The sequence below is a fragment of the Papio anubis genome, chromosome X (genome assembly GCF_008728515.1).
Source record: "Papio anubis isolate 15944 chromosome X, Panubis1.0, whole genome shotgun sequence".
Taxonomy (NCBI): domain Eukaryota; kingdom Metazoa; phylum Chordata; class Mammalia; order Primates; family Cercopithecidae; genus Papio; species Papio anubis.
In genome coordinates, this window is record NC_044996.1 from 32,659,569 (window position 1) to 32,683,038 (window position 23,470).

Consider the following 23,470-nt stretch of genomic DNA (forward strand, 5'->3'; position numbering starts at 1 on the left):
TGGGTCAGTTCAGCAAGAGGATATAATTATTACAAATATATATGCACCCAACTTTGAAGCACCCTGACATATAAAGCTTAAACCTCAAGGGAGAGATAGGCCCTGATAGAATAATAATCGCTGGAGACTTCAATACTCCACTTTCAGCATTGAGCAGATCTTTTAGAAATAAAATTAACAAAGAAACATTGCACTTAGTCTGCACTATAGACGAAGTGAACCTAACAGATATTTATGGAATATTTCCTCCAATGGCTGTAGAATTCACGTTCTTTTTCTCAGTGCATTGATCATTGTCAAGGATAGACTGTATATTAGATTTTACAAAACAAGTCTTAAAACATCCAATAAACTGAAATAATGTGAAGCATCTTCTCTGAGCACAATGGAATAAATCTAGAAATTAATTACAAGAGAAATTTTGGAGAATATACATGCCTCATCTATGACAAACCCACAGCCAACATTATACTGAATGGGCAAAAGCTGGAAGAATTTCCCTTTAAAAGTAGCACAAGACAAGTATGCTGTCTCACAACACTCCCATTCAAGATAGTATTGGAAGTCCTAGGCAGAGCAATCAGGCAAGAGAAAGAAATAAATAGCATCCAAAGAGGAAGAAAGGAAATCAAACTATCCCTGTTTACAGACAACATGATTCTATATCTAGAAAGCCCAATAGTCTTGACCCAAAAGTTCCTTCAGTTTGTAACTTCAGCAAAGTTTTAGGATATAAAATCAATGTACAAAAATGATTAGCATTTCTATATACCAACAGCCAAGCCAAGAGCCAAATCGAGAAGGCAATACTATTCACAACTGCCACAAAAAGAATTAAATACCTAGGAATACAGCTAACCAGGGAGGTGAACGATCTCTACAATGAGAATTACAAAACACTGCTCATAGAAATCAGAGAAGACCCAAACAAATGGAAAACAAATCCCATGCTCGTTGATAGGAAGAATCAATGTCATTAAAATGACCATACTGCCCAAAAGAATTTACAGATTCAATGTTATTCTTATCAAACTACCAATGACAATCTTCACAGAACTAGATTTCTTTTTAATTCAAATGGAACCAAAGTGACCCTGAATAGCCAAAGCAGTCCTAAGCAAAAAGAACAAAGCTGGAGGCATCATGTTACCCGACATCATGCTACCGAACTTCAAACTATACTACAGGGCTACAGTAACCAAACAGCATGGAACTGGTACAGAAACAGGTATATAGACAAACGAAACAGAATAGAGAGTCCAGAAATAAGGCCACACACCTATGAGCATCTGATCGTTGACAAAGCTGACGAAAACAAGCAATGGGGAAAAGACTCCCTATTCAATAAACAGTGGTGAGACAACTGGCTAGGCATATGCAGACAATTGAAGCTGGACTCCTTCCTTACACCATATACAAAAATCAACTCGAGATGGATTAAAGACTTAAATGTAAAACCCAAAATGATAAAAACCTAGAAGACAACCTAGGCAATACCATCCTGGAGGTGGGAATGGGCAAAAATTTCATGAGAAAGACACAAAAAGCAAAAATTGACAAATGGGATCTAATTAAACAAGAGCACAACAAAAGAAACCATCAGCAGAGTAAACTGACAATCGATAGAATGGGAGAAAATATTTGCAAACTACGCATTCAACAAAGATCTAATATCCAGCATCTCTAAGGAACTTAAATTTACAAGAGAAAAAAAAAATTTCATTAAAAAGTGGCCAAAGGACGTGAACAGTCACTTTTCAAAAGAAGACATAAATGCAGCATACAAGCATATGAAAAAAAGCTCAATATCATGGAGCATTAGAGAAATGCAAATAAAAACCACATTGATATATCTCACACCAATCAGAATGGCTATTTTTAAAAAGCCAAAAAATAACAGATGCTAGCGAGGTTGTGGAGAAAAGGGAACACTTATAGACTGATGGTGGGAGTGTAAATTAGTTCAACCATTGTGGAAAGCAGTATGGCGATTCCTCAAAGAGCTAAAAACAGAACTACTATTTGGCCCAGCAATCTCATTATTGTCTATATACCCAGTGGAATATAAAGCATTCCTCTATAAAGACACACACGTGTGAATGTTCATTGCTGCACTATTCGCAATAGCAAAGACATGGAATCAACCTAAATGCCCATTAATGACAAATTGGATAAAATATATGTGGTACATATACACCATGTAATACTATGCAGCTATAAAAACAAATAAGAGCTTGTAATCCCAGCACTTTGGGAGGCCGAGGTGGGCGGATCACGAGGTCAGGAAATCGAGACCACAGTGAAACCCCGTCTCTACTAAAAATACAAAAAAAATAGCCGGGCGCGGTGGCGAGCGCCTGTAGTCCCAGCTACTCAGGAGGCTGAGGCAGGAGAATGGCGTGAACCTGGGAGGCGGAGCTTGCAGTGAGCTGAGATCGTGCCACTGCACTCCAGCCTGGGTGAAAGAACAAGACTCCGTCTCAAAAAAAAAAAAAAAAAAAAAAAAGCATAAGAGCATGTCTTTGGCAGGAACATGGATGGAACTGGAGGCTATTATCCTTAGCAAATTATTGCAGAAGCAGAAAACAAAATACCACATGTTCTCACTTATAGGTGTGAGCTGAATTATGTGAACTTATGAACACAAAGAAGAAACAGCAGACACTGGGGTCTACTTGAGAGTGGAGAGTGGGAGAAGGGAGAGGAGAAGAAAAAAAGTAACTATTGGTTACTAGGTTAATATCTGGGTGATGAAATAATCTGCACACCAAACCCCTGTGACACGAGTTTACCTATGTAACAAACCTGCACAAATACCCCAAACTTAAAAGTAAAAAAAAAAAAAAAGTATGAAGTTCATGTAAAAATTCTTTTAAAAACTTAGGGATATGTACACAGAAAAATTGGTATCCTTATTCCTACATTTGATGGACTATCCTAAAATTAGAGATAGACACAGTGTCTATTTCTCAATAAAGTAGATTTATGATGAAAACAATGGAAAATTATTTATTTTGCCTTCATTTTTTAAAGGTAGTTTGATTAATAGAAGGTTCCTGGTTGATGGTGTTGGTTTTCTATCAGGAGTTTGAATATGTCATTTTTCTGCCTTCTTACCTCAATTGTTTTTTATTAGAGATCAGCTGTTAAATCTAATTGGATTTCACTTGTGATTAATCATTTTTCTTCTACTTTCAGTATTTTCTCTTTGTCTTTCACCATTTTGACTATATTGCGTCTGGCTGTGTATCTCTTTGCATTGATTCTACTTTCATTAATTGAACTTCTTCAATGTGGTGATGAATATTTTTTGCAAATTTGAAGTTTTTGGCCATTATTGCATTATCTCTGTCATTTTTTAAATATGTTTCTATTTACTGATTTTTCTTTTTTATGAAACAGAATTTCTTGCTCCTTTATATGCCTATTCAGTTTTATTCTGTCCTGGACATTATGAATGTTACTTTGTTGTGTGCCTGGCTATACATTGCTCTCTATAAAGAGTGAAGATATTCGGAATCACTTGTATCCTTTAAATCTCTATTTAAAGCTTTCTTAGTGTAGGTCTAGATTTGTCTTTACTAGTGTCAATTTAGTTTTTCTTTTAGTTTCTCTTCTAGTTTCTCTTCTGTGTTGTGACCTTCATGGTGTTCATATTGTATTCCTTGAGCGTTCATTGATGTCTCTCAACTCTAGTTGCTGCTAAATCAAACATCCTCAATCTTGTGTGAGCTCTGGTAGTTGTTCAGCTGACTGTTTTCCTCTGGCTGTTGTCCTTACCTGGTATTTGCTCTTTGCATGGTCTAGTGAAGTCTCGTCCTATGAACCTGAAACTCAGCATTTGCCCAGTGATGCAAGAGAACTCCAATGCAGATTTCTAGAGTGTTTCTACTGGGCTCTACTTCCAAGCTGATATTCTCCCCCGAATTTTTGGATGTCTCGGTCTCCCTGAATTTGGATCTCATTGTCCTCATCTCAGGCAAGACTTTATAGACCTGGACATTTTACAGATTTAGTTAGTAGCAGTTCATTAGTTCATCACTAGTATCAAATATTTTGATATTCAGAGTTTATTTCTAGTGCACATTTGAAAATCTGGTGATCTCTGTATGCCTTAGAATTTACCTGTCAGATTTATTAATCGAAGAAGCTTTCTGTTGTATGTTTCAGAAACCAACATCTTAGATCACTGGGGAATTATCACTGCTCAATAGCTTTACCTCTGGTTTTCTAAGCCAAGGTTTATGTATCTCCACTCTGCTACTGTGCCCCAAGATTTTTTGGTGAGCCATATACCTTAGTGAAGCCTGGTATATTTCAGGATCTCATATTTGGTTTAATTTCCCAAACTTTGATATCATGTAGTCAGCAAGGGCCTTGTTCACCTTTGAAGTGTCTCTTAGCTCTCCTATCCTGTCACCAACCTTTTGGTATACTGTCACTTTGTACTTAGGGAAAGTTCCATGGGAAAGGATCAGCAAGACAGTGCAGACTTGCTGTGTGACTAGGGCTTTGTTGGACTGTACTCCAACATTCTAGTCCACATGTGGTGAATAAAAGTTAGTTTACATATTGGTCTGGATTATCCTTTCACCAGTCTATGACAAGTTTGCTGTTCTTCCTACCTTGCTCAAGAGAGAAAGCAGGTATGTGTGTTTTATTTTTCCTAAGAAGGGCTCATAGCTTTATATAATTCAGATCATTTCAGGTTCCTTGTATCATCGTCTCCCTAATATGTCAAAATATTCTTATTGTAGCTTATACAACTTGTTCTCATATTCAGGGTGAAGAAGTTATTCTCTTGTGATTTTCTAAATCAACTAAAAGTATAAGTCTACCATTAAATATTTTGTTTTTTACTTCACGTATTTTTCCTCCACTCCCACCCACCACAATTTAAACTCTGAAAAGAAATGTACTTCTATGACTTTCTGCTTTTCTATGAAAATAAAACTTTCAATGTGGTATTTTCCACATGTAGGTCACCTCACCTCAGAGGCATCATTTTAGGAAAAGCATGAAAGATCTTCAGCAACTTGTTGAATTAAAAATAACTCTTACTCAAAGTGTAATATTGCTATGAAAATTGGAGTAATAAGCAAAAAGTTATTAGTGCCAAGAATAAATACCCGAAGTCTGATATTTATCATTGTTTTCTTTTAATTTCTGAACTGACAATTGATAATTGCTCAGGCAATTAAAATAATTAGGGAAATTTGGAGGCACAAAAGGATGACATTTTTAGAAGTGCAATTTAAATGCCTAAGGAAAGATTCATGTATGGTTGCTGAACCTTATCCTAGAGCAGACTGATTACCAGGTGCTTTTTAGTGGACCTACGATTGATAGATTACATGCCATCTGAATTCTGTCTTGGAATGAGGCTTACTGGAAGCATAGTTACCTCAGAATGTAAATCTAGTTTTAAAGGAGGCTTTTGAAGATCTTGGGATTTATATTCTATAAATACCTTGGTGATAAAGGATGGTTTCCAGAACCCACATTTGTTCAATATCTTATGAATTTTTAATGTGTTTTTGGAATACATTATTTTATGCTGTTTTTAAATGAGGATAAGAAAAATATGAGTAAAATCCTTGGATGGTCTTAACATTTTATCATGCTTACCCATTTTGTGAGCTACAGGGGGCAATCTAAGGGAGGCTGTGGAAACAATTAAAAGATTGACAGTGGCTTTGTAAGAGAAATGAGAGTTTCTGTGAGAAATAGAATATTCCTGGGTAAGATAGGCTAACCTTAATTTAGAGAGAGTATACATTAAAATAAATCAAAGCGGCATCAACCGCGAGAACTACTTTGGTGTTTGTGTGCACAACAAACACTTAGCTATTCCATATTCTGATGGGATAGTGATAGCTGAGGTTGGTGTCAGAAATTGATGATACCAATTTCTAAGAAGAGACTATCTCAGAAGTAAGTAGATGGTATTTTATTAAAATTTTGTAAAATGTATACTATTAGGCATGACTTATTCATTTCAGTTACACTTTCCATTAAGTTATTCACTCAAAATATTACAGTCAACTACTGATAGCTGTATGTAGCAATAGCAAATTATTTATCTCAGGCAACACTCCTTGACTTAACTAATTTAAAAATATATTCCCTTTAAATTAAAATTGGCCTTTATCACATAGAAATTTAATCTTCTCCACAGAAACTCATTTATCATATTAAACTTGTGTCATGCAGGACATGAAATACTTTTGTGCACAATTCCTTTTCATCTATTGTCCATACACAGGTGAAGTTAAATGGATTCGACTCATAGGAAAACTTACAAGATGATAAAGTTTGAAAGGAGAGTATTCAGGAAATTTAGACAAGGAGGATTTCACTAAAAATTTTGCCAGCTGATATTAATATCAGCAACAATCATTTGGGAGAGATGCTTGAATGTGATAAACTGGGAAGCTTATTTCAAAAGTAAATTATTATGCCATTTTTCTTTCCATTACTTAAACATGATGAATGACACTAAATAAATGACTTTGATTTGGAAAATAACTCTCCTAAATGATATTAGAAAAGTGTTTGGAATAACACCACCAGTCAGTCAACAGTATTTATTGAATACTCACTTTACGTTGATTATGTTATTAAGCAGAAACATTTGAATGTCTCCTCTGTGCAGATTACACTGTAAGCTACAGGGAATATTTATCCAGGTATTATAGAATAAGTGGAATGTCTGTGAATAAACAGAAGGCATAGTCCCTACCTATCAAGTAAATGCAAATGAATATAGCATTAAAACTAAGTGTGTGTACACAAAAAGCAAAGGAATGATATGAGTGGGGTAAGCCTAACTTGAGAAGGTACCAACTTGGTTGACATACAAGTTACAACTCTTACAGCCTTAAGAGGTATGTTCCATAAATAAAACTGTTTTGAAGTTCCACCAGAGTGTTATTTCTATTCAAAAAGCAATTCAGTTGCCTTAACCTACTCAAAGTAGAAATAACCTTTCAGATACATGAATGTATTTTCAGTATAGTTTCTCATAAATTTTACAAGTTCTTAATATTTTGATTTTTTTACTTCATTCTAATAAGTGAATAAAAAGTCAAAAACTTTTTTGAGTCAAAAGCTAGACTAGTCTGCTAATGATTATGCCAAGGAAAGACAAAAGTCTAAAATACATTGGTGTCATTTTACTGCTTACTTTCAACCACGGGACTCAAACAAGGGTTGTTGTACTGTGAATACATAAATGTTTGAAACCATTCCATGGATATATGCCCTCAACCATTCTTCCAAACTATTCCTCTTAGCCTTGTTGCAGATAAAGGTCTTCGCATATTTTAAAATCTTGGCTATAATTTCATTGCTTTGTGATAAGGGCTATAGAAATGCTGAGTTAGAATATAGTGAAAAAGAGCTATAGTTTGTGATATTAGGAGGAAAAAACCCAACTTTTCAAATGTCTTTGGCAGCAAGAGTCCCTTTAACCAGGTACATATATGTTTCAAAAGTGGATTTAGATAAACCTTGTTTTTATATCAACTTTGTTATGAAATGTACTTAGTTTATCTCATATGTCTTTCTAATTATATTTGTTAAAGGTGGATGTGGTATCATTTTTGGAAGTAAGGAATAACATGTAGAAAGTCCAAATATTTCTCATATACAATTCAATTTCAAAAGCAACATTAATTTAAATCACCCTTTGAACCTAATCGGAAGACTTTTCTATGAAAACAGCTAGCTTAGCTCCTTGGGGTTAACTCTGAATGTGGTTTTGAAATTTAAACCTGCTCGTCTGATTCAAATATGTTTTTATTGTTTTAAAGGCCCTAATATCTTTTTTAAAAAGGAACAACCTGCAAGCTAAATGATTAGATAATAAATATGTGTATTTCAAGGGGTAAGCAGAAGGTACTTAACATTGTCTAATTGTTTTTTCCTGCTGTGATTTCTATGCCACACAGAAGCTGTGACAGTAATAGTTATCCATTTTTCATGCCATTCAAAAAGTTTCTGGTAAGGAGGTCTTCAATGTTTTAGTGATACTTTAAATAAACTATGACGGCATTCTGAAATATATCTAGGTTGGGATTTCTTTCCAAGCTATTTTTTGAACAGAAACCTTTTCAAGAAAGGAGCTTTTCCAGGATCTACTATGAAGTGTCTTGCCAAGTGCCTCAATGAAAAATCCATTCACAGACTGCCCTATAATGAACCATTTAGAGTGGTTTAAATGATTGTGCTAAAACTATCCAATATGAACGTTTAAAAACTGGCAATAGTGTATCTGTCCTTCCAAGGTAAATTAAGTAGTGAGACAGAATCTAAGATATAAGAATAGTATGTGGAGGTTGCTGTTTTGCCTCTGGTGAAGCTGTTAGCCACTGAATTTTACAGAGAGAGGAAGGACTGGACCTCAGTTGGAAATAATTATACTCAGGTATTAGGCAGAGTCAATGTTAACCCTGAGAGGTAAGAAAGCTACAATGAGGTTGAGTGGATATATGCTTATAGTAATTTACTCCTAGATTAATGTAGACAGAACTACTTTATATAGTATATACTTTATAATATATTTATATATAGATATATTCCTCATCTACTCAGTTGCCATGTACACAATAGTATTATGAGATTGTAACAACCATTGTGAAAGGGGAAATTAATTTGTCTGCCTGATGTAAAATTATCAGGTTGATTAATTGATTGATATATCCTCTGCCAGATAACAAACTTTTCATGGCATGTAAGTTCAGGATTTTGAAAGTATTTTATTACCAATAATTATGAGAAAATAGGGATGACAGTTAACCACTCTCTTCTTTTAAGAGCTCGTTTATATTGGTTTGGTATATTATTCTACACATTCTTCTCTTAATGCTCTGATTTTTCCTTTTTATATTCTTTGAGGACAACTTTTCATATATTTCATAACATTTGTGTTCCTCACTCCTCAATTCATAACTCTCATGTATATCTACTCCAATGACTGAAATTTAATAGTTTTATTTCTTATTTACTTAAAGGTTTAGTTATATATCTATATAGTTCTATATATTACCCTTTTATTTATTTCTGAACATTTCTTCATATTTATTTTATTTTTGCAACTTTTATGAATAAATCTGTAGAGTTCAAATTCTATGTATAAAATCAAACACATCATTACTTCCCTCTCCGCTTCTCCAAACCTGTATTCTTATGCTCTTATTCTCTGTTATGATTTCACCATCTGCCCAGTCAGCACACATTACAAATTTAGCCCTCCTTATTATTATTTTTTCGTCTTTTCTCCTTTCCTCAAACGATCAATCATTCACAAAGTCCAGCCTATTTTTCCCTTAACAATATTTTATCCATTTCCTCTTTCGTGTTCCAATTATATCATTCCAGTACTGGTTCTCATTTTTTCTCAACTATTCGATTCCCAGCAATGGCCATATATATGCTTTTTAAAAAATATTTTAAACTTCCCTCAAGGACCCACTCAAATGCATCTCCTCAGTAAACCCTAGTAGAAGGCTGTTTTCTCTTTGCTCTTGTTTCCTTGGTTGTACACACGCTATGACATCTAACTAGCTCCAATATATGCTTATCCACATTTATGTTCTTTCCTGAGAGATTTTAAGTTCTAAGATCGTATGGGCCATACCATATATTTTCCCCCGTTGTGCCTACCTCTACACCTGTGTGGAGTAGAACTGTATACATATTTGCTTAGATAAACTGAACCCAGAAAATTTTTCATAGTAAAGAATTTCATTGCTTTGAGCAAATTGGCCTTTGTTTTATATGGAGGAAAATATATCAGAAATTGTTTGATTGGGGAATGTATATTTTCTATAATAAGATGAAATGTAATAGTTTTATGTTTTGTTTACAGGTTTACTCAGATTTTATTTGTCTCTTTTGTTTTACTTATTTGAGTGAACTCATCAAATAATAGTTATTGTTTTGCTCAATTGTGTCAACAGTAAATCCTTTCAGATGATTATTACCATAAGGAATTACTGAATAACTGATGTTTCACAAAGGTAACAAGGTACTGGGGTTAAGACTGTTCTGAAAGTTCTGAAATATTCAAAGTGCAGGCTTTTGCAAAATTCTGTTGGCAAAGTACATCACTGTGGGTAGCAGTCTTTCAAAAGAAATCATTGTAGTTAGCATTTTCAAAGTAGTCTAATGGCCTCTGAATGCCTTCCCAATGAGTGGGGTAATGTATTACTGGACTGCCAATGGTTTTGCCTTTTGTGTGACCTCACCCAGTTTTTATGGATGAAAATCCCAGGATACTTATCATTATTCATGCATTACAATTGTTCATTCTCTTTCTTTCTTTATATGACATTTTCCCCTGCTGCTTTCACTATTCAGAGGAGAAGCAATCTTGGAATGAATTTAAAAACTGAGATTTCCTAATGCATATGGGGCTTAATACCTAGGTGATGGGTGGATAGGTGCAGCAAACCACCATGGCACACATTTACCTATGTAACAAACCTGCATGTCCTGCACATGTATCCCAGAACTTAAATTAAATTAAATTTAATTTTTAAAAAACCTTGAGATTTCCAAAGGGCCACCCATCCAACTTTTATATTGTGGGAATTATCTATCCAAAATGAAACAGTGAAATACTTCAGACAAATGGACTTGATGCTATTCACATTTTCAAACAGCATGAATAACACAGCCAATTTGACTTTAAATGCATCTTGTTATAGATGATTTGGCCATTAACCTTGGCAATATCAATCTGTTCTCACCATCATATTCCATAAAATTAGTATTCCTGATAATAGTTAGAGTTGTACTTTGTAAGGATTAATGCATTACTGGATTCTGAAAACACAATAGGAGGGAGAGAGAGGAGTGGTGAGAGTAGAGGAAGAAAGAACTAAACAAGACAGAAAATGAATAAGAGGAACAAATTAAACAAAGAATTAGACATATGATGATAAGTATATGAAAAAGATGAAAGAATGACACAAACAAGTAGACATATGCTGATAAAAATACCCAAAATCTGTGAGGGCAAAGATTACTGATTGGAATAGTGTGCTTGTAGTACTTTAGAAGACTGAAATCTCTTACATTGCTATAGTCATATAATACAGGACATATATTCAATTCCTATAGAGCCTACTAACACAGTCTACTGAAGGAGCTGTGGGTTAGATGACTTTCTCCTCTGGCCACAGTTGATTGAACCAGGAGCATACATCTGTTGCAGAGAGAACCACTCATATTCTCCATGCTAGGAATTTGGAACTGGGGCATTGCAATTCTAGTTAATTTCTTTTGTGTCTAACACTCAGTAACGGACACTGAGAAGATCTAGATTTAGGAACTGAGATTGTCATTTTGGATCAACCATGCACAGATAACATGAGAAAATGGGTTTTTAGAGAGAGAGAGAGAATACTAAAGCAGCCTCACAGAGAGAATTGGAGACAAGCGCTTATGTAGTTCCAGAGACAGGAAAATATCCTACATGATTCTTCAAAGTAACTATCTCCTTCTCCCCACACTTAACCAACATGACTAAAGATATTTTTACTATTGTTGAACTTTATTTGAATATATGTATTGTTTTATATGTTGTTTCATTGACTCTACATTATGTTTGTGAGATTTATCTATGTGTTTGCTTGTAGCAGTAGTTCATAAATTATTATCACTATTTAGTATTATATTGTATGAATTTTTACTATTTATGGGTATTTTGGTAGTTTCTAGTTTCTAGTTTGATGTCATTAAAAATTAAGCTGTTAAAAACACTCTTATATATGTCTCATAATGTATATGTGCACCAATTTCTGTTCGGTAAATACCTAAGAGTGAATCCTATTTTTTTGACTCAATCCAATTTAGATATCATTTTCTCTACGAAGGCTTATATGTCCCCAAATCAAATGAGGACAATTGATCTTTTTCTATGTGGCCATAGAAGCCTGCACTTCTTTCTAAGAGAGCACTTAGCAACCTGTGATGTAATTTGTTTGCATGCATGATTTCACCAAGAGTGTAAGATCCTGTCTTACATAATGGCGAGGACCTTGTCTTACTAACCCTTGGATCTTTGGTACATAACAGAATTGCTGGCACATGGACAATCGATGTGTGTTTACTTAAGTGTAAATATTAATGCAACCATATAGGTAAAAGACCTATATTGATGGACTGATGAGTACTAGAGATCTGGAATTTATTATTATTATTATTATTATTATTTTATTTTTAATTTGTGTAGGTACATGGGAATGTATTAATTTAATAAACAAATTAGTAAAATTTATGAGTACATGCTCTATACCCAGACTAATGCTAAGTGATCTTATGGATGCCAAGTAATAAATGAGAAGATTCCTGCTCTAAAGTACTATAAAGTTCTGCTCAGGAGAATAAATTGATATTTTTGAAATTATCTTAAACCAATATAGTAAACTTTATGGTAAAATGGCTGTTAGTACAATTCAATTTCAGGGAGTGAAGAGATTACTGAAGTTGAAGAGTACTGAAAGATGAGCCAAGATGGTTGTTGAAGCAGGTTGTCTCTTAGTTTAGAAAGGAATGGAGAATAAAAGAAATAGGACAATGATCTAAGATATGGTAAATTTAAATTTCACAAACCTCATAAATTCTGTGGAATAAATAGTCTTTTAAGACATACTTGGTTTATTTCTAGACTAATAAAGATGTGACCTACTCACAGAGGCTTCACGTGTTTTGCGAAGTACATTGGCTTTTATTCAACATGCAGTGGGACTCCAACTAAAGTGTCTCAGGAAGGTAGGTAATACATTTTGTGCAAGTTATGAGGGTCTGAATCATGGCAGTGATGGTAAAAGCATTAAAGATACAGAAAAACATATGAAAATCATTGAAAGGTAGAATAAATAGAGCATAGTGGTAATAAGCTATGGTGATGAGAGGGTGCTTTTAATAAACCAAATAGGGAACTATAGAAATGCTTTTGAAAACAAGTATCAATGACCCTAAATATTTCAGTGGAGTAAGTCAATGTGTAATCCCTTTTAATAATGATATCCTTCATATGGCTATGGGGACAATTTAGATGTAGAGTTTGACAACACAATTATTACATTGAAATAGTTCTTTGTTCTATTAAAAATACTTGCATTGAGGTCTCATCAAAGACTTTATGAGTCATTTATGTATGTATCTTGGGCATACTTAGTACTTTGGAACAAAGGAACAACGGGCAGTTTTCACTGACAGTTTCAGAAATGTCTATAACCTGGAGTTCTTGGGCTTTAAGGGTCGTAATAACTTAAAATTACTTTAAGGCTACTGCCTTAGTAGTAGTGTCCCCCTCTAGCTGTGCATGAGAATCACATGGGCAGGGACAGGCTTTAAAGGAGCTAGAGAACCAAACAGAAGCTTCCTGCAGGAACAACAAATTGAACAACTATCCACACAAAAAAGCACCTTCATAAGAACAAAAATATCAGGTAAGCAATCACAGTATCTGGTTTTAACATCATATTAAGGAAAGAGGCACTGAAAATGTCATGAAAGACAGAATTGTATGGCCTATACCACCCCTACCTGATCCCTTGGCAGGGGTTGCATGGCATTGAGTGCTTGGGGAAGAGAGAGTGTAGTGATTGTGGGGATTTGCATTGGAACTCAGTGCTGCCCTGTCACAGTGTTAAGCAACAAGGGGCAGAATTTAGCTGGCACCCACGGAGGAAGCATTTAGACTTGCCCTAGTCAGAGGCAAATTCTGTACCCAGCTGTCAGAGCCTGAGTTCCAGCAAGCCCTACCACCATTAGCTAAACTTCTCTGGCGTCCTAAAGAAACTTAAAAGACAGCCTAGATCATGAGAACCACAGTTTCTGGGCAAGTCCTTGTGCTGTTCTGGGGTCAGAGCAAGTGGACTAGGGGTGCATGTGACCTAATGAGACACCATCTGGGATAGCCAAGTGAGTGCTTGCATTACCCCACCCTCAACCCCAGGCAGTGAAGATCGCAGCTCCAGGAGAAGTTCCTTCCTCCTTCTTGAGGAGAAGAGAGGGAAGAATAAAGAGAATAGGGCAAAAAGCAGAGTCCTGAGGACCCCATGCCAGGCCCCAGCTCCTAGATGACATTTTTAAACACATGGTAGGCCAGAATGAAACCTGGAGCCTTGAAGAAAAGGACTCAGTACAGGCAGGATTCATTGCCTGCTGACTAAAGAGCACTTGGGCCCTGAATAAGCAACAGTGGTATCTAGGCACTACTTGACATGGGCCTTGGGTGAGAGTCAGTCAAACTGGACTCAGGTGTGGCCCAGCATATTCTCAGCTGTAGTGGCTACAGGGAGAAACTCCTTCTACTTGAGGGATAGAGAAAAGAGTAGAAGGGAATTTGTCTTGCAGCTTGTATACCAGCTTGGTCACAGTACAGTAGAGCACCTGGCAGGCTCCGAGAGTCCCCAGTTATTGGCCTTGGCTCCTGGATGGCATTTTTGGAACTGCCTTGGGCCTCAGGGGAGACTACAACCTGGAAGGGAGAGACTCAGGCCTGAGAGCATTCACCACAAGCTGACTGAAGAGCCCTTGGGCTTTGAGAAAATATTGGCAGTAGACAGGCGGTACTCACCATGGGCTTGGTGTGGTGGTACCCATGGAGAGAGACTCCTTTGCTTAAGGAAAAACAAGGGAACAGTAGGAAAGACTTTGCCTTGCAACTTGGGTACCAGCTTAGCCGCTGCAGAATAGAGCACCAGGTAGATTCCTAAGGTTCCTGACTTCAGGCCCTGCCCCCCAGACAACATCTATAGACCAGGCCAGGACTGAGGAAATATGCAGCCCTGAAGAGAAGGATACAAGCCTGGCTAGAGTTGCCACCTGCTAATTGTAGAGCCCTTGGGTCTTGGAATAGGCAGTAGCCAGGCAGCTCACCACAATTCTTGGGCAAGACCCAGTGTTGTGCTGGCTTCAGGTCTGAGCCAGTACAGTCCTAGTGGTGGTGGCCACAGGGCTTCTTGTGTCACCCCTCCTATAGTTCCAGGCAGCTCAGCACACACAGACTCCATTTGTTCACGAGGAAATAAGGGAAGAGAACAAGAGTCTCCACCTAGTAATCCAGGTAATTCTTTTGGATCTTACCCAAGACCACCTAGGTGGTCCCTCTATGCATCTGCAAGAGACACAGCATTACTGGGCTTGGGGTGCCACCTAACACAGATACAGCAGTAGTGATCAAAGACTTAAATCACGACACCCAAGTCCATTTGAATATTTGGAAAGCCTTTCCAAGAAGGTTGGATACAAATAAGCCCAGACTGTGAAGACTAAAATAAATACTTAACTCTTCAATACCCAGACACTGACTAATGTCAACAAGCATCAAGACCATCCAGGAAAACATGACTTAACCAAATGAACTAAATAAAGTACCAGGGTAATAATCCCAGAGAGAAAGAGATATGTGACTTTTAAGATGGAGAAATCAAAATAGCTGTTTTAAGGGAGCTCAACAAAATTCTAGATAACACGAAGACATTCAGAATCCTATCAGATAGATCTAACAAAGACATTGAAATAATTAAAAAGAGTCGAGCAGAAATTCTGGAGCTAAAAAATTAAACTGACATGCCAAATAATACATCAGAGTCTCCTAACAGCAAAAATAATAAAGCAGAAGAAAGAATTAATGAGCTTGAAGACAGGCTATTTTAAAATACAGTCACAGAAGAAAAATGAAAAAAGAATAAAGCACACCTACAATATCTAGAAAATAGCCTCAAAAGGGCAAATCTAAGAGGTATTGGCCTTAAAGAGGAGGTAGACAGAGATCAGTATAGAAAGTTTGTTCAAAGGGATAATGAGGGAAAGCTTCCCAAATCTAATAAAAGACATTGATATTCAAGTACAAGAAGGTTATAGAAGACTAAGCAGATTTAACCCAAAGATCACCTCAAGGCATTTAGTAGTCAAATTCCCAAAGGTCAAGGAGAAAGAAAGAATCCTAAAGGCAGCAAGGGAAAAGAAATCAATAGCATCCAAAGAGTGCCAACACATCTTGCAGCAGGCTTCTCAGTAGAAACTTTACTGGCCAGGAGAGAGCGGCATGACATATTTAAAGTGCTGAAGGATTTTTGTTATAACAATTTGTTGGAACAATTTATCCAGCAAAAATATCTTTCAAACATAAAGGAGAAATAATGACTTTCTCAGATAAACAAAAGCTGGGGAATTTCATCAACACCAGACCTGTCCTGTAAGAAATGCTAAAGAGAGTTCTTCAATGTGAAATAAAAGGATATTAATGAGCAATAAAAAGAAATCATTTGAAGATACAAAAATTCACTGGTAATAGTAAGTACATAGAATAATAGAATAGTATAACACTGTATTGTGGTGTATAAACTACTCATATCTTCAGTTGAAAAATGAAAAAATGAAACTATAAAATAATTACTATAAAACTTTTCAAGACATAAGCAGGATAATAAGATATTAATAGAAACAATAATACATTAAAAATCGAGGGGATGAAGTTGTAGTATAAAATATTAATAGTTTTGTCTTTGCTTATTTATTAGTTTATTTGCTTCTTTATACAATCAGTTTTAAGTCGTCATTTAAAAAATGGGTATTATTAAATATTTTTTGCAAACTTCATAGTAACTTTGAACTAAAAAACATACAATGGATTCATAAAAAAATAAAAAGAAAGAAACCAAGTTATATCACCAGAATCACCTTTACTAAAAGGAAGATAGGAAGGAAAGAAGAAAGAAGACCACAAAACAACAATAAAACAAATAAAATGACAAGAGTAAGTCATTACTTATCAATAATAACATTGAATGTAAATGGACTAAACTGTCCAATTAAAAAGACACAGAGTGACTGAATGGCACTGACCCAACAATCTGTTGCCTATTAAAAACACTATTCACCCATAAGGAGACACATAGACTAAAGATAAAGGGATAGAAAAAGATACTCCGTGCAAATAGAGGAAACAAACAAAAAAAAAGAATAAGGGTAGCTCTACTTGTATGAGACAAAATAGATTTCAAGATGAAAATTATAAGATACAAACAATGTCATTATATAATGATAAAATGTTCAATGCAGCAAGAGGATATAACAGTTGTTAATATGTATGCACCCAACACTAGAGCACCTAGATATATAAAGCAAACATTATTAGAGCTAAAGACAGAGTTACACCCTAATGCAATAATAGCTGGGGCTTCAACACCACATTTTCAGCATTGGACAGATAATCCAGTGAGAAAATTAACAAAGAAACATAGAACTTAATCGGCGCTATAGACCAAATGCATCTAATAGATATTTGCTGAATATTTCATCCAATGACTACAGATTATACGTATTTCCCCTCAAGAAATGGATAATTCTCAAGGATTGCTCATAGGTTAGGTCACAAAATGAGTCTTAAAAATTTAAATTATATAAACTCCTTTGACCACAATGGAATCAATCTAGCAATCAATAACAAGAGGAATTTTGCAAAATCTGCAAATACATAGAAATGAACTACATGTACTTTAATTATCAGTTGGTCCATTAGTAAGTTAAAAAGAAAATTGAAAATTTCTTAAAACAAATAATAATGAAAACACTACATACCAAAGTATATGGGATACAATGAAAGCAGTATCAAGAGGAAAGTTTATAGCAATAAGCACCTACATCAAAAGAATAGAATAATTTCAAATAAACAACCTAATGATACATCTTTAAAGAAATAGAAAAGCAGCAGCAAGCAAAACACAAAATCAGTGGGAGAAAAACACATAAAGGTCAGAAGAAGTAAATTAAATTGAAATGCAAAAACACAACACAAAACATCAACACAACAAAGTTGAGCATTTGAAAAGATAAAATCAACAAACCTTTAGCCAGACTAAGAAAAAAAAGGATAAGACCCAAGTAAATAAAATCAGCCAAGAAAAAGGGACATTAAAACCAATACTGCAGAAATTCAAAGGATGATCAGAGGCTATGCCAAAAAAAAAAAGCTAAAAAAATGGATAAAATCCTAGACACATAAAAACTACCAAGATTGAACCATGAATAAATTTAAAACCTGAAGAGGCAAGTACAAAGCTGTAATAAAATCTCCCAGTAAAGAAAAGCCCAGGAAGCAATGGCTTCTTGTTGAATTTTGTCAAATATTTAAAGAACTAATACCAATCTTACTGAAACTATTCTGAAAAATAGAGGAGGAGATAATACCTCCAAATTCACTCTACAAGACCAGTATTACTCTGATATCAAAACTGGACAAAGACACATAAAAAACTAGAGACCAATATCCCTGATGAACCTTGGAGCAAACATCCTCAACAAGACACTAGCAAACTGAATTCAACCACAAATGAAAATTATCATTCAATTTGACCAAATGGGATGTATCCCAGGAATTCATGGATGGTTCAACATATGGAAATTAATTATACCAACAAAATGAAGGACAAAAACCATACAATCATTTCAATTGATGCTAAAATAAATGCATTTAATAAAAATTGAACATTCCTTCATTAGAAAAATCCTAAAAAAACTGAGTATAGAAGGAACATACCTCAACATAATGAAAGCCATATGTGACAGATCCACAGCTAGTATTATACTGAACAGGATAAAAGTGAAAACCTTTTCTCTAAGGTCTAAAACAAGACAAGGATGCCCAGTTTTACTACTGCTATTCAACATAATACTGGAAGTGCTAGCTAGAGCAATCAAACAACAGAAAGAAATAAAAGGCATCCAAACTGGATAGGAAGAAATCAAGTTATCCTTCTTTGCAAATGGCATATCATATTTAAAATAATCTAATAATAAAAAAAACTGTTACAAGTGATAACAAATTCAGTAAATTGGCAGAATACAAAATTTGTGTAGGAAAGCAGTAGTCTTCATATATGCCAATGGTGAAAAATCTGAAAAAAATGGCAATAAGTAATTCCATTTACAATAGCTACAAATCAAATTAAAATTGAAGAATAAACAATCAAAGAAGTGAAAGATTGATGTAAGAATTTGAGAAGGACACCAAAAAAACTCAAAGATATTAAATGTTCATGTATTAAAAGAATCAATATTGTTAACATGTCCATACTACTCAAAGTAATCTACAGATTCAATATGATCCCTATCAAAATAGCAATGACATTCTTCACAAAAGTAGACAAAAAATTCTGAAGTTAATATGAAATCACAAAAGACCCCCAAATAGCCAAAGCTATCATAAGCAAAATAAACAAAACTGGAATTACCTGACTTAAAATTATACTACAGAGCTGTAGTAAACAAAACAGCATGATACTGGCATAAAAACAGCTTCATACACCAATGGGACAGAATAGAGAACCCAGAAACAAATCCACACACATACAGTGAACTCAGTTTCAACAAAGGTACCAAAAACATAGATTGGGGAAAGAACAATCTATTATAAATTGTCTGGGAAAACTGAATATCCATATACAGAAGAATGAAACTACACCCCTACATTTTGCCATATAAAAAAACTGAAGTCAAAATGGATTAAAGACTTAAATCTAGGACTTCAAACAATAAAACTGCTAAAACAAAAGAGTGAGGAAATTCTCCAGGACACTGGGCTGGGCAAAGATTTCTTGAGTAATAGCCTCCAAATACAGGCAACCAAAGTAAAAATGATCCAATGAGATCACTTCAAAATGAAAAGCTTCTGCACAGCAAATGAAGTAATCAACAAAGTGATGTAAAACCCACAGAATGGGGAAACATATTTGCAAACTATCTATCTGGCATGGTGTTAATAATCAGAATATTTATGGAGCTCAAAAAACTCAATGGGAAAATCTCAAATATGATTTTAAAATGGGCAAAAGATTTGAATAGACATTTCTCTAAAGGTGACATTCAAATGACAACATGTACATGGATAGGTGCTCAGCATCACTGGTGAATAGAGTAATGCAAATCAAAAGTACAATGATATGTTATATTGCTACAGTTAAAATGGTTTCTATGCAAAAGAAAATCAATAACAAGTCCTGGTGAGGATGTGGGGAAAACAGAATCCTCCTATATTGTTGATGGGAATGTAAGTTGATACAACTACTATGGAGAACAGTTTGGACATTATTCAAAAAACTATAAATAGAACTATCTTATGATCCAGTAATCCTACTTCTAGGTATATACCCAAAAGAAAGAAAATCAATATATCAAAGAGATATTCACACTTCCATGTTTATTATAGCACTATTCATAATAGCCAAGATTTGGAAGCAACCTAAGTATCCATGAACAGACGAATGGATAAAGAAAATGTGGTATATATACACAATGAAACACTATTCAGCCATAAAGGAGAATGAGATCCTGTCATTTGCAACAATATTATGGACCTGGAGGACATTATGTTCAGTGAAATAAGCCAGGCATAGAAAGACAAATTTTACATTTTCTCATTTATTTATGGGAGGTAAACATCACAACAATTGAACTAATAGAGAGTGTAATGATGGTTACCAGAGGCTCAAAATCATAGTGGCATGGAAAAAGGTAAGTGGGATGGTTAATGGGTACAAATATATAGTTAGATAGAATGAATAAGATCTAGTACTTGATAGCACAACAGGATGACTACAGTCAGCAATAAATTATTTTATTTTACATTTTAAAATAAGTAAAGCAGTATAGTTGGATTATTTGTAATACAAAGAAAGGATAAATGCTTGAGGTGCTAGATATCCCATTTACTCTGATGTAATTATTACACATTATATGCCTGCATCAAAATATCTCGTGTCCCACAAATATATATACTTACTATATACCCACAAAAATTAATAATAAATAATAAATTAAAAATTAACCTGTTTAGACAGAAAACATTGAAATAGCCTATGTACCACATCTAGAGATTCTGATTTATTTCATCTCATGTGGTACCTGGGCATCCTCATTAAAAATAAACCTGGTCGTTGAGTAGAGTGGTAAGCTTTTAGATATAATACCAAAAGTACGATCTATGAAAGAAAAAATTGCTAAGTGAGACTTCATGAACATTAAAAACTTCTATTCTGTGAAGGGCACACTTATGAAAATAAATAGACAAGCACAAACTGGGATAAAATATTTGTAAAACAAATATCTGATTAAAATTAGTATCCAAAATATGCAAAAAGCTTGTAAAACTTCAAGAGTAAGAAAATAAACAAATTAAAATGCGTAAAAGATCTTTACAAACACTTCACCAAAGAAGAAGTGTAGATGGCAAATAATCATGTGAAAAAATTAATATCATATGTCGTTAAGAAATTGCAAATTAAAATGACAATGAGATATCACTACACACCTATTAGAATATTTAAGCCTCAAAACATCCACAATACATGCTGTTGTAGATACGGAGCAGGAGAGACTCTCATTCATTGCTGATGGGAATGCAAAATATTATAGCCACTTAAGAAGACAGTTTGGCAGTTTCTAACCAAACTAAACGTACTCTTACCATACAGTTCAGCAACTTCCCTCCTTGGTTAGTTAAAAACATACGTCTACGGCCGGGCGCGGTGGCTCACGCCTGTAATCCCAGCACTTTGGGAGGCCGAGGCGGGCGGATCACAAGGTCAGGAGATCGAGACCACGGTGAAACCTCGTCTCTACTAAAAATACAAAAAATTAGCCGGGTGCGGTTGTGGGCGCCTGTAGTCCCAGCTACTCGGGAGGCTGAGGCAGGAGAATGGCGGGAACCCGGGAGGCGGAGCTTGCAGTGAGCTGAGATCCGGCCACTGCACTCCAGCCTGGGTGACAGAGCGAGACTCCGTCTCAAAAAAAAAAAAAAAAAACATACGTCTACACGAAAGCTTGCATGCAGAAGTTTATAAGAGCTTTTTCATAACTGTCAAACTGAAATGTGGAAGCAATCAAAATGTCCTTCAATAGTTGAATCAATAAACTGTGGTACATCTATACAATGGGTCATTATTCAGAGAAATAATTAAATGAGCTATCAAGCAATAGAAAGTCATGGAGGAAACTTAAAAGCATATTGTTAAATGAAAGATGCCAACTTGAAAAAGAAACATACTTTATGATTTCAATTATATGAAATGTGGACAAGGCAAACTTGTGAAAATAGTGAAAAGATCAGTGGTTGCCAGGGGTTGTGGGGAAAGAGGGATAAGTGGGTAAAGCCAGGGAATTTTTAGGTCACTGCAACTATTCTGTATGATACAGTAATGATGGATACATGTCATTATATGTTTTTGACATTTGTCCAAATCTATAGAGTGTAAAACCAAAAGGGTGAGTCCTAATGTAGACTATAGACTTTAGTCAATAATAACATATCAATATTGGTTTATCAATTATAACAAACGTACCACTTTAATATGTATGTAAACTCAAATACATACTCTAATGTATTAATATGTAATATTAATACATTATACTCTAATAGGTATATGAATACTCTTTATTAATTATGCTAATTATGTAATTATGTAATTACACTATGCAATTAGTGTAATAATATGTAAATAATGAGAGAAACTGTGTGCAGAAGGAGTGAAGATATATAAAAATTCTGGACTTTCCTATCAATTTTTCTATAAATCTAAACTACTCTTTATAAAGTCTATTAATTAAAAACAAATTGTCTGAATTATTTTCGTGTCCTGCCATGGGTGGAGAACCAATGATTTAAAATTTATAATTTGGGACCTGCAAAAAATTTGGAGCAATTAATCAGAACAGGGAACACAAAAAGCATGTTGGTAGTATGAATGATGGAATTCTATATAGACTATGCTTATTTTGAGTCGCCTGTGAACAGGTAGAGATGCCCAGCAGAGATTTATTTGTTTCCTTCTACTATCCTGTTTCATATAATATTTCAGGTTCAAAATTTTTGTCTAACAGCCATTATCAAGAGCAATATTTGAAAAACCAGTCACAGCTTAGTATTTAATGTTAGTATTTAATAACAGTATTTAATAAGTGGACTTGAAAAGTATAACTCAGAGAAAACTTCTAAATAGACAATATTACTGGCCTCAAGTTTTCATCCACAGCAACAGTGCCTAAATGCTACTTCCTGCTTTGCTTAGGTATATCTTTGTTTAGGTATATCTTTTGCCACGGAATAATAGACTGTTTTTTACTTGTAATTCTTAACTAAAAATAGAAAGAGAGAGAGAGAGAGGGAGAGAGAGAGAAGACACTAAAAACATGCCATGCCATTTGGCATAACAAAGGCAAACATACCCATAGGTGAAATTTGCATAAATAAATAGAGAATGAAATGTATTTCTCCAGAGATACTAGGGTTTCCTAAATCACCAAATAAAACTTCTGTTAAAAGGTATTTTTCCTTTTATTTATGATTAGGTAAAACACTACAGTGTTTTTCAAAGCAATTAAAAACTGTATTTTGAACTCTGCTGTTGGTTTCATTCATCCTTTCCCTTTCTGCCCACACTCTAGCAATTCA